This window comes from Haliotis asinina, chromosome 2, assembly GCF_037392515.1.
Source record: "Haliotis asinina isolate JCU_RB_2024 chromosome 2, JCU_Hal_asi_v2, whole genome shotgun sequence".
Taxonomy (NCBI): Eukaryota; Metazoa; Mollusca; class Gastropoda; order Lepetellida; family Haliotidae; genus Haliotis; species Haliotis asinina.
The window spans coordinates 56,876,392-56,894,394 of record NC_090281.1 but is presented as its reverse complement, the minus strand read 5'-3'; the positions used below and the strand labels follow the sequence as shown (position 1 = coordinate 56,894,394).

General features: G+C 39.3%; 1 non-coding gene across 1 annotated transcript; it reads right to left on the bottom strand.

Moving 5' to 3' along the window:
• Positions 1-1,991: 1,991 nt before the first annotated feature.
• On the bottom strand, positions 1,992-2,063 carry Trnar-ccu (transfer RNA arginine (anticodon CCU)). Its single transcript has one exon. It is a non-coding gene; the product is annotated as a tRNA-Arg (tRNA).
• Positions 2,064-18,003: the final 15,940 nt, after the last annotated feature.

Genomic DNA, 18,003 nt, shown 5'->3' with positions numbered 1-18,003 from the left:
AGAAATACGATGACAACCTGTAAACACACGCCTCTTCTTAAATACAATTTTCATTTACTGCTCAAAATAGCAAAACTTGAACGTGACCCCGACGTGATTTGAACACGCAACCTTCTGATCTGGAGTCAGACGCGCTACTGTTGCGCCACAAGGCCATCTGATAAGCCAATGCCCTAAAATGCACTTTAAGTACAAATACCTGCTCCATGCACTACATCGGTTTTTCTTTGCTATACTTTATCCATTTTCTACTCATATCCTAATCTTCTGACTTCCATTTTCAAATTGTAGCTATATATCATTCATTACAGACAGAACTACGATGACAACGCGACACCACACACTACTCTTTCTACACATACATGTTTTTCATAATTTAAGCAAAACAGCAAAACTTTGATGTGACCCCGACGTGATTTGAACACGCAACCTTCTGATCTGGAGTCAGACGCACTACCGTTGCGCCACAGGGCCGTCTCTTGAAGTACTGCACAGTAATGTACTTTATGTACAAACATCGTCTCCATGCTCTACATCAGCTGCATTTATAACACAACATTTTTCTGCTTTTCTCTCATGTCTTCCTATTCTTACATCGACTTTCCCATTGTAATAAGATATCATTAAATACAGAGAGAAATACGATGACAACCTGTAAACACACGCCTCTTCTTAAATACAATTTTCATTTACTGCTCAAAATAGCAAAACTTGAACGTGACCCCGACGTGATTTGAACACGCAACCTTCTGATCTGGAGTCAGACGCGCTACTGTTGCGCCACAAGGCCATCTGATAAGCCAATGCCCTAAAATGCACTTTAAGTACAAATACCTGCTCCATGCACTACATCGGTTTTTCTTTGCTATACTTTATCCATTTTCTACTCATATCCTAATCTTCTGACTTCCATTTTCAAATTGTAGCTATATATCATTCATTACAGACAGAACTACGATGACAACGCGACACCACACACTACTCTTTCTACACATACATGTTTTTCATAATTTAAGCAAAACAGCAAAACTTTGATGTGACCCCGATGTGATTTGAACACGCAACCTTCTGATCTGGAGTCAGACGCACTACCGTTGCGCCACAGGGCCATCTGATAAGCCAATGCCCTAAAATGCACTTTAAGTACAAATACCTGCTCCATGCTCTACATCGGCTTTACTTTGTTATACTTTATGCATTTTCTACTCATATCCTAATCTTCTGACTTCCATTTTCAAATTGTAGCTATATATCATTCATTACAGACAGAACTACGATGACAACGCAACACCACACACTACTCTTTCTACACATACATGTTTTTCATAATTTAAGCAAAACAGCAAAACTTTCATGTGACCCCGACGTGATTTGAACACGCAACCTTCTGATCTGGAGTCAGACGCACTACCGTTGCGCCACAGGGCCGTCTCTTGAAGTACTGCACAGTAATGTACTTTATGTACAAACATCGTCTCCATGCTCTACATCAGCTTCATTTATAACACAACATTTTTCTGCTTTTCTCTCATGTCTTCCTATTCTTACATCGACTTTCCAATTGTAATAAGATATCATTAAATACAGAGAGAAATACGATGACAACCTGTAAACACACGCCTCTTCTTAAATACAATTTTCATTTACTGCTCAAAATAGCAAAACTTGAACGTGACCCCGAAGTGATTTGAACACGCAACCTTCTGATCTGGAGTCAGACGCGCTACTGTTGCGCCACAAGGCCATCTGATAAGCCAATGCCCTAAAATGCACTTTAAGTACAAATACCTGCTCCATGCACTACATCGGTTTTTCTTTGCTATACTTTATCCATTTTCTACTCATATCCTAATCTTCTGACTTCCATTTTCAAATTGTAGCTATATATCATTCATTACAGACAGAACTACGATGACAACGCGACACCACACACTACTCTTTCTACACATACATGTTTTTCATAATTTAAGCAAAACAGCAAAACTTTGATGTGACCCCGATGTGATTTGAACACGCAACCTTCTGATCAGGAGTCAGACGCACTACCGTTGCGCCACAGGGCCATCTGATAAGCCAATGCCCTAAAATGCACTTTAAGTACAAATACCTGCTCCATGCTCTACATCGGTTTTACTTTGCTATACTTTATGCATTTTCTACTCATATCCTAATCTTCTGACTTCCATTTTCAAATTGTAGCTATATATCATTCATTACAGACAGAACTACGATGACAACGCGACACCACACACTACTCTTTCTACACATACATGTTTTTCATAATTTAAGCAAAACAGCAAAACTTTCATGTGACCCCGACGTGATTTGAACACGCAACCTTCTGATCTGGAGTCAGACGCACTACCGTTGCGCCACAGGGCCGTCTCTTGAAGTACTGCACAGTAATGTACTTTATGTACAAACATCGTCTCCATGCTCTACATCAGCTTCATTTATAACACAACATTTTTCTGCTTTTCTCTCATGTCTTCCTATTCTTACATCGACTTTCCCATTGTAATAAGATATCATTAAATACAGAGAGAAATACGATGACAACCTGTAAACACACGCCTCTTCTTAAATACAATTTTCATTTACTGCTCAAAATAGCAAAACTTGAACGTGACCCCGACGTGATTTGAACACGCAACCTTCTGATCTGGAGTCAGACGCGCTACCGTTGCGCCACAGGGCCATCTGATAAGCCAATGCACTATAATGCACTTTAAGTACAATTATCTGCTCCATGCTCTACATCGGCTTTACTTTGCTATACTTTATGCATTTTCTACTCATATCCTAATCTTCTGACTTCCATTTTCAAATTGTAGCTATATATCATTCATTACAGACAGAACTACGATGACAACGCGACACCACACACTACTCTTTCTACACATACATGTTTTTCATAATTTAAGCAAAACAACAAAACTTTGATGTGACCCCGACGTGATTTGAACACGCAACCTTCTGATCTGGAGTCAGACGCGCTACCGTTGCGCCACAGGGCCATCTGATAAGCCAATGCACTATAATGCACTTTAAGTACAATTATCTGCTCCATGCTCTACATCGGCTTTACTTTGCTATACTTTATGCATTTTCTACTCATATCCTAATCTTCTGACTTCCATTTTCAAATTGTATATATATATATCATTCATTACAGACAGAACTACGATGACAACGCGACACCACACACTACTCTTTCTACACATACATGTTTTTCATAATTTAAGCAAAACAGCAAAACTTTGATGTGACCCCGACGTGATTTGAACACGCAACCTTCTGATCTGGAGTCAGACGCACTACCGTTGCGCCACAGGGCCATCTGATAAGCCAATGCACTATAATGCACTTTAAGTACAAATATCTGCTCCATCCTCTACATCGGCTTTACTTTGCTATACTTTATGCATTTTCTACTCATATCCTAATCTTCTGACTTCCATTTTCAAGTTGTAGCTATATATCATTCATTACAGACAGAACTACGATGACAACGCGACACCACACACTACTCTTTCTACACATACATGTTTTTCATCATTTAAGCAAAACAACAAAACTTTGATGTGACCCCGACGTGATTTGAACACGCAACCTTCTGATCTGGAGTCAGACGCGCTACCGTTGCGCCACAGGGCCATCTGATAAGCCAATGCACTATAATGCACTTTAAGTACAATTATCTGCTCCATGCTCTACATCGGCTTTACTTTGCTATACTTTATGCATTTTCTACTCATATCCTAATCTTCTGACTTCCATTTTCAAATTGTATATATATATATCATTCATTACAGACAGAACTACGATGACAACGCGACACCACACACTACTCTTTCTACACATACATGTTTTTCATAATTTAAGCAAAACAGCAAAACTTTGATGTGACCCCGACGTGATTTGAACACGCAACCTTCTGATCTGGAGTCAGACGCACTACCGTTGCGCCACAGGGCCATCTGATAAGCCAATGCACTATAATGCACTTTAAGTACAATTATCTGCTCCATCCTCTACATCGGCTTTACTTTGCTATACTTTATGCATTTTCTACTCATATCCTAATCTTCTGACTTCCATTTTCAAATTGTAGCTATATATCATTCATTACAGACAGAACTACGATGACAACGCGACACCACACACTACTCTTTCTACACATACATGTTTTTCATAATTTAAGCAAAACAACAAAACTTTGATGTGACCCCGACGTGATTTGAACACGCAACCTTCTGATCTGGAGTCAGACGCACTACCGTTGCGCCACAGGGCCGTCTCTTGAAGTACTGCACAGTAATGTACTTTATGTACAAACATCGTCTCCATGCTCTACATCAGCTTCATTTATAACACAACATTTTTCTGCTTTTCTCTCATGTCTTCCTATTCTTACATCGACTTTCCAATTGTAATAAGATATCATTAAATACAGAGAGAAATACGATGACAACCTGTAAACACACGCCTCTTCTTAAATACAATTTTCATTTACTGCTCAAAATAGCAAAACTTGAACGTGACCCCGACGTGATTTGAACACGCAACCTTCTGATCTGGAGTCAGACGCGCTACTGTTGCGCCACAAGGCCATCTGATAAGCCAATGCCCTAAAATGCACTTTAAGTACAAATACCTGCTCCATGCACTACATCGGTTTTTCTTTGCTATACTTTATCCATTTTCTACTCATATCCTAATCTTCTGACTTCCATTTTCAAATTGTAGCTATATATCATTCATTACAGACAGAACTACGATGACAACGCGACACCACACACTACTCTTTCTACACATACATGTTTTTCATAATTTAAGCAAAACAGCAAAACTTTGATGTGACCCCGATGTGATTTGAACACGCAACCTTCTGATCTGGAGTCAGACGCACTACCGTTGCGCCACAGGGCCATCTGATAAGCCAATGCCCTAAAATGCACTTTAAGTACAAATACCTGCTCCATGCTCTACATCGGTTTTACTTTGCTATACTTTATGCATTTTCTACTCATATCCTAATCTTCTGACTTCCATTTTCAAATTGTATATATATATATCATTCATTACAGACAGAACTACGATGACAACGCGACACCACACACTACTCTTTCTACACATACATGTTTTTCATAATTTAAGCAAAACAGCAAAACTTTGATGTGACCCCGACGTGATTTGAACACGCAACCTTCTGATCTGGAGTCAGACGCACTACCGTTGCGCCACAGGGCCATCTGATAAGCCAATGCACTATAATGCACTTTAAGTACAATTATCTGCTCCATCCTCTACATCGGCTTTACTTTGCTATACTTTATGCATTTTCTACTCATATCCTAATCTTCTGACTTCCATTTTCAAATTGTAGCTATATATCATTCATTACAGACAGAACTACGATGACAACGCGACACCACACACTACTCTTTCTACACATACATGTTTTTCATAATTTAAGCAAAACAGCAAAACTTTCATGTGACCCCGACGTGATTTGAACACGCAACCTTCTGATCTGGAGTCAGACGCACTACCGTTGCGCCACAGGGCCGTCTCTTGAAGTACTGCACAGTAATGTACTTTATGTACAAACATCGTCTCCATGCTCTACATCAGCTTCATTTATAACACAACATTTTTCTGCTTTTCTCTCATGTCTTCCTATTCTTACATCGACTTTCCCATTGTAATAAGATATCATTAAATACAGAGAGAAATACGATGACAACCTGTAAACACACGCCTCTTCTTAAATACAATTTTCATTTACTGCTCAAAATAGCAAAACTTGAACGTGACCCCGACGTGATTTGAACACGCAACCTTCTGATCTGGAGTCAGACGCGCTACCGTTGCGCCACAGGGCCATCTGATAAGCCAATGCACTATAATGCACTTTAAGTACAATTATCTGCTCCATGCTCTACATCGGCTTTACTTTGCTATACTTTATGCATTTTCTACTCATATCCTAATCTTCTGACTTCCATTTTCAAATTGTAGCTATATATCATTCATTACAGACAGAACTACGATGACAACGCGACACCACACACTACTCTTTCTACACATACATGTTTTTCATAATTTAAGCAAAACAACAAAACTTTGATGTGACCCCGACGTGATTTGAACACGCAACCTTCTGATCTGGAGTCAGACGCGCTACCGTTGCGCCACAGGGCCATCTGATAAGCCAATGCACTATAATGCACTTTAAGTACAATTATCTGCTCCATGCTCTACATCGGCTTTACTTTGCTATACTTTATGCATTTTCTACTCATATCCTAATCTTCTGACTTCCATTTTCAAATTGTATATATATATATCATTCATTACAGACAGAACTACGATGACAACGCGACACCACACACTACTCTTTCTACACATACATGTTTTTCATAATTTAAGCAAAACAGCAAAACTTTGATGTGACCCCGACGTGATTTGAACACGCAACCTTCTGATCTGGAGTCAGACGCACTACCGTTGCGCCACAGGGCCATCTGATAAGCCAATGCACTATAATGCACTTTAAGTACAAATATCTGCTCCATCCTCTACATCGGCTTTACTTTGCTATACTTTATGCATTTTCTACTCATATCCTAATCTTCTGACTTCCATTTTCAAGTTGTAGCTATATATCATTCATTACAGACAGAACTACGATGACAACGCGACACCACACACTACTCTTTCTACACATACATGTTTTTCATCATTTAAGCAAAACAACAAAACTTTGATGTGACCCCGACGTGATTTGAACACGCAACCTTCTGATCTGGAGTCAGACGCGCTACCGTTGCGCCACAGGGCCATCTGATAAGCCAATGCACTATAATGCACTTTAAGTACAATTATCTGCTCCATGCTCTACATCGGCTTTACTTTGCTATACTTTATGCATTTTCTACTCATATCCTAATCTTCTGACTTCCATTTTCAAATTGTATATATATATATCATTCATTACAGACAGAACTACGATGACAACGCGACACCACACACTACTCTTTCTACACATACATGTTTTTCATAATTTAAGCAAAACAGCAAAACTTTGATGTGACCCCGACGTGATTTGAACACGCAACCTTCTGATCTGGAGTCAGACGCACTACCGTTGCGCCACAGGGCCATCTGATAAGCCAATGCACTATAATGCACTTTAAGTACAATTATCTGCTCCATCCTCTACATCGGCTTTACTTTGCTATACTTTATGCATTTTCTACTCATATCCTAATCTTCTGACTTCCATTTTCAAATTGTAGCTATATATCATTCATTACAGACAGAACTACGATGACAACGCGACACCACACACTACTCTTTCTACACATACATGTTTTTCATAATTTAAGCAAAACAACAAAACTTTGATGTGACCCCGACGTGATTTGAACACGCAACCTTCTGATCTGGAGTCAGACGCACTACCGTTGCGCCACAGGGCCGTCTCTTGAAGTACTGCACAGTAATGTACTTTATGTACAAACATCGTCTCCATGCTCTACATCAGCTTCATTTATAACACAACATTTTTCTGCTTTTCTCTCATGTCTTCCTATTCTTACATCGACTTTCCAATTGTAATAAGATATCATTAAATACAGAGAGAAATACGATGACAACCTGTAAACACACGCCTCTTCTTAAATACAATTTTCATTTACTGCTCAAAATAGCAAAACTTGAACGTGACCCCGACGTGATTTGAACACGCAACCTTCTGATCTGGAGTCAGACGCGCTACTGTTGCGCCACAAGGCCATCTGATAAGCCAATGCCCTAAAATGCACTTTAAGTACAAATACCTGCTCCATGCACTACATCGGTTTTTCTTTGCTATACTTTATCCATTTTCTACTCATATCCTAATCTTCTGACTTCCATTTTCAAATTGTAGCTATATATCATTCATTACAGACAGAACTACGATGACAACGCGACACCACACACTACTCTTTCTACACATACATGTTTTTCATAATTTAAGCAAAACAGCAAAACTTTGATGTGACCCCGATGTGATTTGAACACGCAACCTTCTGATCTGGAGTCAGACGCACTACCGTTGCGCCACAGGGCCATCTGATAAGCCAATGCCCTAAAATGCACTTTAAGTACAAATACCTGCTCCATGCTCTACATCGGTTTTACTTTGCTATACTTTATGCATTTTCTACTCATATCCTAATCTTCTGACTTCCATTTTCAAATTGTATATATATATATCATTCATTACAGACAGAACTACGATGACAACGCGACACCACACACTACTCTTTCTACACATACATGTTTTTCATAATTTAAGCAAAACAGCAAAACTTTGATGTGACCCCGACGTGATTTGAACACGCAACCTTCTGATCTGGAGTCAGACGCACTACCGTTGCGCCACAGGGCCATCTGATAAGCCAATGCACTATAATGCACTTTAAGTACAATTATCTGCTCCATCCTCTACATCGGCTTTACTTTGCTATACTTTATGCATTTTCTACTCATATCCTAATCTTCTGACTTCCATTTTCAAATTGTAGCTATATATCATTCATTACAGACAGAACTACGATGACAACGCGACACCACACACTACTCTTTCTACACATACATGTTTTTCATAATTTAAGCAAAACAACAAAACTTTGATGTGACCCCGACGTGATTTGAACACGCAACCTTCTGATCTGGAGTCAGACGCACTACCGTTGCGCCACAGGGCCGTCTCTTGAAGTACTGCACAGTAATGTACTTTATGTACAAACATCGTCTCCATGCTCTACATCAGCTTCATTTATAACACAACATTTTTCTGCTTTTCTCTCATGTCTTCCTATTCTTACATCGACTTTCCAATTGTAATAAGATATCATTAAATACAGAGAGAAATACGATGACAACCTGTAAACACACGCCTCTTCTTAAATACAATTTTCATTTACTGCTCAAAATAGCAAAACTTGAACGTGACCCCGACGTCATTTGAACACGCAACCTTCTGATCTGGAGTCAGACGCGCTACTGTTGCGCCACAAGGCCATCTGATAAGCCAATGCCCTAAAATGCACTTTAAGTACAAATACCTGCTCCATGCACTACATCGGTTTTTCTTTGCTATACTTTATCCATTTTCTACTCATATCCTAATCTTCTGACTTCCATTTTCAAATTGTAGCTATATATCATTCATTACAGACAGAACTACGATGACAACGCGACACCACACACTACTCTTTCTACACATACATGTTTTTCATAATTTAAGCAAAACAGCAAAACTTTCATGTGACCCCGACGTGATTTGAACACGCAACCTTCTGATCTGGAGTCAGACGCACTACCGTTGCGCCACAGGGCCGTCTCTTGAAGTACTGCACAGTAATGTACTTTATGTACAAACATCGTCTCCATGCTCTACATCAGCTTCATTTATACACAACATTTTTCTGCTTTTCTCTCATGTCTTCCTATTCTTACATCGACTTTCCAATTGTAATAAGATATCATTAAATACAGAGAGAAATACGATGACAACCTGTAAACACACACCTCTTCTTAAATACAATTTTCATTTACTGCTCAAAATAGCAAAACTTGAACGTGACCCCGACGTGATTTGAACACGCAACCTTCTGATCTGGAGTCAGACGCGCTACCGTTGCGCCACAGGGCCATCTGATAAGCCAATGCACTATAATGCACTTTAAGTACAATTATCTGCTCCATGCTCTACATCGGCTTTACTTTGCTATACTTTATGCATTTTCTACTCATATCCTAATCTTCTGACTTCCATTTTCAAATTGTAGCTATATATCATTCATTACAGACAGAACTACGATGACAACGCGACACCACACACTACTCTTTCTACACATACATGTTTTTCATCATTTAAGCAAAACAACAAAACTTTGATGTGACCCCGACGTGATTTGAACACGCAACCTTCTGATCTGGAGTCAGACGCGCTACCGTTGCGCCACAGGGCCATCTGATAAGCCAATGCACTATAATGCACTTTAAGTACAATTATCTGCTCCATGCTCTACATCGGCTTTACTTTGCTATACTTTATGCATTTTCTACTCATATCCTAATCTTCTGACTTCCATTTTCAAATTGTATATATATATATCATTCATTACAGACAGAACTACGATGACAACGCGACACCACACACTACTCTTTCTACACATACATGTTTTTCATAATTTAAGCAAAACAGCAAAACTTTGATGTGACCCCGACGTGATTTGAACACGCAACCTTCTGATCTGGAGTCAGACGCACTACCGTTGCGCCACAGGGCCATCTGATAAGCCAATGCACTATAATGCACTTTAAGTACAATTATCTGCTCCATGCTCTACATCGGCTTTACTTTGCTATACTTTATGCATTTTCTACTCATATCCTAATCTTCTGACTTCCATTTTCAAATTGTAGCTATATATCATTCATTACAGACAGAACTACGATGACAACGCGACACCACACACTACTCTTTCTACACATACATGTTTTTCATAATTTAAGCAAAACAACAAAACTTTGATGTGACCCCGACGTGATTTGAACACGCAACCTTCTGATCTGGAGTCAGACGCGCTACCGTTGCCCCACAGGGCCATCTGATAAGCCAATGCACTATAATGCACTTTAAGTACAATTATCTGCTCCATGCTCTACATCGGCTTTACTTTGCTATACTTTATGCATTTTCTACTCATATCCTAATCTTCTGACTTCCATTTTCAAATTGTATATATATATATCATTCATTACAGACAGAACTACGATGACAACGCGACACCACACACTACTCTTTCTACACATACATGTTTTTCATAATTTAAGCAAAACAGCAAAACTTTGATGTGACCCCGACGTGATTTGAACACGCAACCTTCTGATCTGGAGTCAGACGCACTACCGTTGCGCCACAGGGCCATCTGATAAGCCAATGCACTATAATGCACTTTAAGTACAATTATCTGCTCCATCCTCTACATCGGCTTTACTTTGCTATACTTTATGCATTTTCTACTCATATCCTAATCTTCTGACTTCCATTTTCAAATTGTAGCTATATATCATTCATTACAGACAGAACTACGATGACAACGCGACACCACACACTACTCTTTCTACACATACATGTTTTTCATAATTTAAGCAAAACAACAAAACTTTGATGTGACCCCGACGTGATTTGAACACGCAACCTTCTGATCTGGAGTCAGACGCACTACCGTTGCGCCACAGGGCCATCTTATAAGCCAATGCACTATAATGCACTTTAAGTACAATTATCTGCTCCATGCTCTACATCGGCTTTACTTTGGTATACTTTATGCATTTTCTACTCATATCCTAATCTTCTGACTTCCATTTTCAAATTGTATATATATATATCATTCATTACAGACAGAACTACGATGACAACGCGACACCACACACTACTCTTTCTACACATACATGTTTTTCATAATTTAAGCAAAACAGCAAAACTTTGATGTGACCCCGACGTGATTTGAACACGCAACCTTCTGATCTGGAGTCAGACGCACTACCGTTGCGCCACAGGGCCATCTGATAAGCCAATGCACTATAATGCACTTTAAGTACAATTATCTGCTCCATCCTCTACATCGGCTTTACTTTGCTATACTTTATGCATTTTCTACTCATATCCTAATCTTCTGACTTCCATTTTCAAATTGTAGCTATATATCATTCATTACAGACAGAACTACGATGACAACGCGACACCACACACTACTCTTTCTACACATACATGTTTTTCATAATTTAAGCAAAACAGCAAAACTTTCATGTGACCCCGACGTGATTTGAACACGCAACCTTCTGATCTGGAGTCAGACGCACTACCGTTGCGCCACAGGGCCGTCTCTTGAAGTACTGCACAGTAATGTACTTTATGTACAAACATCGTCTCCATGCTCTACATCAGCTTCATTTATAACACAACATTTTTCTGCTTTTCTCTCATGTCTTCCTATTCTTACATCGACTTTCCAATTGTAATAAGATATCATTAAATACAGAGAGAAATACGATGACAACCTGTAAACACATGCCTCTTCTTAAATACAATTTTCATTTACTGCTCAAAATAGCAAAACTTGAACGTAACCCCGGCGTGATTTGAACACGCAACCTTCTGATCTGGAGTCAGACGCGCTACCGTTGCGCCACAGGGCCATCTGATAAGCCAATGCACTATAATGCACTTTAAGTACAATTATCTGCTCCATGCTCTACATCGGCTTTACTTTGCTATACTTTATGCATTTTCTACTCATATCCTAATCTTCTGACTTCCATTTTCAAATTGTAGCTATATATCATTCATTACAGACAGAACTACGATGACAACGCGACACCACACACTACTCTTTCTACACATACATGTTTTTCATCATTTAAGCAAAACAGCAAAACTTTGATGTGACCCCGATGTGATTTGAACACGCAAACTTCTGATCTGGAGTCAGACGCACTACCGTTGCGCCACAGGGCCATCTGATAAGCCAATGCCCTAAAATGCACTTTAAGTACAAATACCTGCTCCATGCTCTACATCGGTTTTACTTTGCTATACTTTATGCATTTTCTACTCATATCCTAATCTTCTGACTTCCATTTTCAAATTGTAGCTATATATCATTCATTACAGACAGAACTACGATGACAACGCGACACCACACACTACTCTTTCTACACATACATGTTTTTCATAATTTAAGCAAAACAGCAAAACTTTGATGTGACCCCGACGTGATTTGAACACGCAACCCTCTGATCTGGAGTCAGACGCACTACCGTTGCGCCACAGGGCCGTCTCTTGAAGTACTGCACAGTAATGTACTTTATGTACAAACATCGTCTCCATGCTCTACATCAGCTTCATTTATAACACAACATTTTTCTGCTTTTCTCTCATGTCTTCCTATTCTTACATCGACTTTCCAATTGTAATAAGATATCATTAAATACAGAGAGAAATACGATGACAACCTGTAAACACACACCTCTTCTTAAATACAATTTTCATTTACTGCTCAAAATAGCAAAACTTGAACGTGACCCCGACGTGATTTGAACACGCAACCTTCTGATCTGGAGTCAGACGCGCTACCGTTGCGCCACAGGGCCATCTGATAAGCCAATGCACTATAATGCACTTTAAGTACAATTATCTGCTCCATGCTCTACATCGGCTTTACTTTGCTATACTTTATGCATTTTCTACTCATATCCTAATCTTCTGACTTCCATTTTCAAATTGTAGCTATATATCATTCATTACAGACAGAACTACGATGACAACGCGACACCACACACTACTCTTTCTACACATACATGTTTTTCATCATTTAAGCAAAACAACAAAACTTTGATGTGACCCCGACGTGATTTGAACACGCAACCTTCTGATCTGGAGTCAGACGCGCTACCGTTGCGCCACAGGGCCATCTGATAAGCCAATGCACTATAATGCACTTTAAGTACAATTATCTGCTCCATGCTCTACATCGGCTTTACTTTGCTATACTTTATGCATTTTCTACTCATATCCTAATCTTCTGACTTCCATTTTCAAATTGTATATATATATATCATTCATTACAGACAGAACTACGATGACAACGCGACACCACACACTACTCTTTCTACACATACATGTTTTTCATAATTTAAGCAAAACAGCAAAACTTTGATGTGACCCCGACGTGATTTGAACACGCAACCTTCTGATCTGGAGTCAGACGCACTACCGTTGCGCCACAGGGCCATCTGATAAGCCAATGCACTATAATGCACTTTAAGTACAATTATCTGCTCCATCCTCTACATCGGCTTTACTTTGCTATACTTTATGCATTTTCTACTCATATCCTAATCTTCTGACTTCCATTTTCAAATTGTAGCTATATATCATTCATTACAGACAGAACTACGATGACAACGCGACACCACACACTACTCTTTCTACACATACATGTTTTTCATCATTTAAGCAAAACAACAAAACTTTGATGTGACCCAGACGTGATTTGAACACGCAACCTTCTGATCTGGAGTCAGACGCGCTACCGTTGCGCCACAGGGCCATCTGATAAGCCAATGCACTATAATGCACTTTAAGTACAATTATCTGCTCCATGCTCTACATCGGCTTTACTTTGCTATACTTTATGCATTTTCTACTCATATCCTAATCTTCTGACTTCCATTTTCAAATTGTATATATATATATCATTCATTACAGACAGAACTACGATGACAACGCGACACCACACACTACTCTTTCTACACATACATGTTTTTCATAATTTAAGCAAAACAGCAAAACTTTGATGTGACCCCGACGTGATTTGAACACGCAACCTTCTGATCTGGAGTCAGACGCACTACCGTTGCGCCACAGGGCCATCTGATAAGCCAATGCACTATAATGCACTTTAAGTACAATTATCTGCTCCATCCTCTACATCGGCTTTACTTTGCTATACTTTATGCATTTTCTACTCATATCCAAATCTTCTGACTTCCATTTTCAAATTGTAGCTATATATCATTCATTACAGACAGAACTACGATGACAACGCGACACCACACACTACTCTTTCTACACATACATGTTTTTCATAATTTAAGCAAAACAACAAAACTTTGATGTGACCCCGACGTGATTTGAACACGCAACCTTCTGATCTGGAGTCAGACGCGCTACCGTTGCGCCACAGGGCCATCTGATAAGCCAATGCACTATAATGCACTTTAAGTACAATTATCTGCTCCATGCTCAACATCGGCTTTACTTTGCTATACTTTATGCATTTTCTACTCATATCCTAATCTTCTGACTTCCATTTTCAAATTGTAGCTATATATCATTCATTACAGACAGAACTACGATGACAACGCGACACCACACACTACTCTTTCTACACATACATGTTTTTCATAATTTAAGCAAAACAACAAAACTTTGATGTGACCCCGACGTGATTTGAACACGCAACCCTCTGATCTGGAGTCAGACGCGCTACCGTTGCGCCACAGGGCCATCTGATAAGCCAATGCACTATAATGCACTTTAAGTACAATTATCTGCTCCATGCTCTACATCGGCTTTACTTTGCTATACTTTATGCATTTTCTCTCATGTCCTAATCTTCTGACTTCCATTTTCAAATTGTAGCTATATATCATTCATTACAGACAGAACTACGATGACAACGCGACACCACACACTACTCTTTCTACACATATATGTTTTTCATAATTTAAGCAAAACAGCAAAACTTTCATGTCACCCCGACGTGATTTGAACACGCAACCTTCTGATCTGGAGTCAGACGCGCTACCGTTGCGCCACAGGGCCATCTTATAAGCCAATGCACTATAATGCACTTTAAGTACAATTATCTGCTCCATGCTCTACATCGGCTTTACTTTGCTATACTTTATGCATTTTCTACTCATATCCTAATCTTCTGACTTCCATTTTCAAATTGTATATATATATATCATTCATTACAGACAGAACTACGATGACAACGCGACACCACACACTACTCTTTCTACACATACATGTTTTTCATAATTTAAGCAAAACAGCAAAACTTTGATGTGACCCCGACGTGATTTGAACACGCAACCTTCTGATCTGGAGTCAGACGCACTACCGTTGCGCCACAGGGCCATCTGATAAGCCAATGCACTATAATGCACTTTAAGTACAATTATCTGCTCCATCCTCTACATCGGCTTTACTTTGCTATACTTTATGCATTTTCTACTCATATCCTAATCTTCTGACTTCCATTTTCAAATTGTAGCTATATATCATTCATTACAGACAGAACTACGATGACAACGCGACACCACACACTACTCTTTCTACACATACATGTTTTTCATAATTTAAGCAAAACAGCAAAACTTTCATGTGACCCCGACGTGATTTGAACACGCAACCTTCTGATCTGGAGTCAGACGCACTACCGTTGCGCCACAGGGCCGTCTCTTGAAGTACTGCACAGTAATGTACTTTATGTACAAACATCGTCTCCATGCTCTACATCAGCTTCATTTATAACACAACATTTTTCTGCTTTTCTCTCATGTCTTCCTATTCTTACATCGACTTTCCAATTGTAATAAGATATCATTAAATACAGAGAGAAATACGATGACAACCTGTAAACACACGCCTCTTCTTAAATACAATTTTCATTTACTGCTCAAAATAGCAAAACTTGAACGTAACCCCGACGTGATTTGAACACGCAACCTTCTGATCTGGAGTCAGACGCGCTACTGTTGCGCCACAAGGCCATCTGATAAGCCAATGCCCTAAAATGCACTTTAAGTACAAATACCTGCTCCATGCACTACATCGGTTTTTCTTTGCTATACTTTATCCATTTTCTACTCATATCCTAATCTTCTGACTTCCATTTTCAAATTGTAGCTATATATCATTCATTACAGACAGAACTACGATGACAACGCGACACCACACACTACTCTTTCTACACATACATGTTTTTCATAATTTAAGCAAAACAGCAAAACTTTGATGTGACCCCGATGTGATTTGAACACGCAACCTTCTGATCTGGAGTCAGACGCACTACCGTTGCGCCACAGGGCCATCTGATAAGCCAATGCCCTAAAATGCACTTTAAGTACAAATACCTGCTCCATGCTCTACATCGGTTTTACTTTGCTATACTTTGTGCATTTTCTACTCATATCCTAATCTTCTGACTTCCATTTTCAAATTGTAGCTATATATCATTCATTACAGACAGAACTACGATGACAACGCGACACCACACACTACTCTTTCTACACATACATGTTTTTCATAATTTAAGCAAAACAGCAAAACTTTCATGTGACCCCGACGTGATTTGAACACGCAACCTTCTGATCTGGAGTCAGACGCGCTACCGTTGCGCCACCTGGCCATCTGATAAGCCAATGCCCTAAAATGCACTTTAAGTACAAATACCTGCTCCATGCTCTACATCGGTTTTTCTTTGCTATACTTTATCCATTTTCTACTCATATCCTAATCTTCTGACTTCCATTTTCAAATTGTAGCTATATATCATTCATTACAGACAGAACTACGATGACAACGCGACACCACACACTACTCTTTCTACACATACATGTTTTTCATAATTTAAGCAAAACAGCAAAACTTTGATGTGACCCCGATGTGATTTGAACACGCAACCTTCTGATCTGGAGTCAGACGCACTACCGTTGCGCCACAGGGCCGTCTCTTGAAGTACTGCACAGTAATGTACTTTATGTACAAACATCGTCTCCATGCTCTACATCAGCTTCATTTATAACACAACATTTTTCTGCTTTTCTCTCATGTCTTCCTATTCTTACATCGACTTTCCAATTGTAATAAGATATCATTAAATACAGAGAGAAATACGATGACAACCTGTAAACACACGCCTCTTCTTAAATACAATTTTCATTTACTGCTCAAAATAGCAAAACTTGAACGTAACCCCGACGTGATTTGAACACGCAACCTTCTGATCTGGAGTCAGACGCGCTACTGTTGCGCCACAAGGCCATCTGATAAGCCAATGCCCTAAAATGCACTTTAAGTACAAATACCTGCTCCATGCACTACATCGGTTTTTCTTTGCTATACTTTATCCATTTTCTACTCATATCCTAATCTTCTGACTTCCATTTTCAAATTGTAGCTATATATCATTCATTACAGACAGAACTACGATGACAACGCGACACCACACACTACTCTTTCTACACATACATGTTTTTCATAATTTAAGCAAAACAGCAAAACTTTGATGTGACCCCGATGTGATTTGAACACGCAACCTTCTGATCTGGAGTCAGACGCACTACCGTTGCGCCACAGGG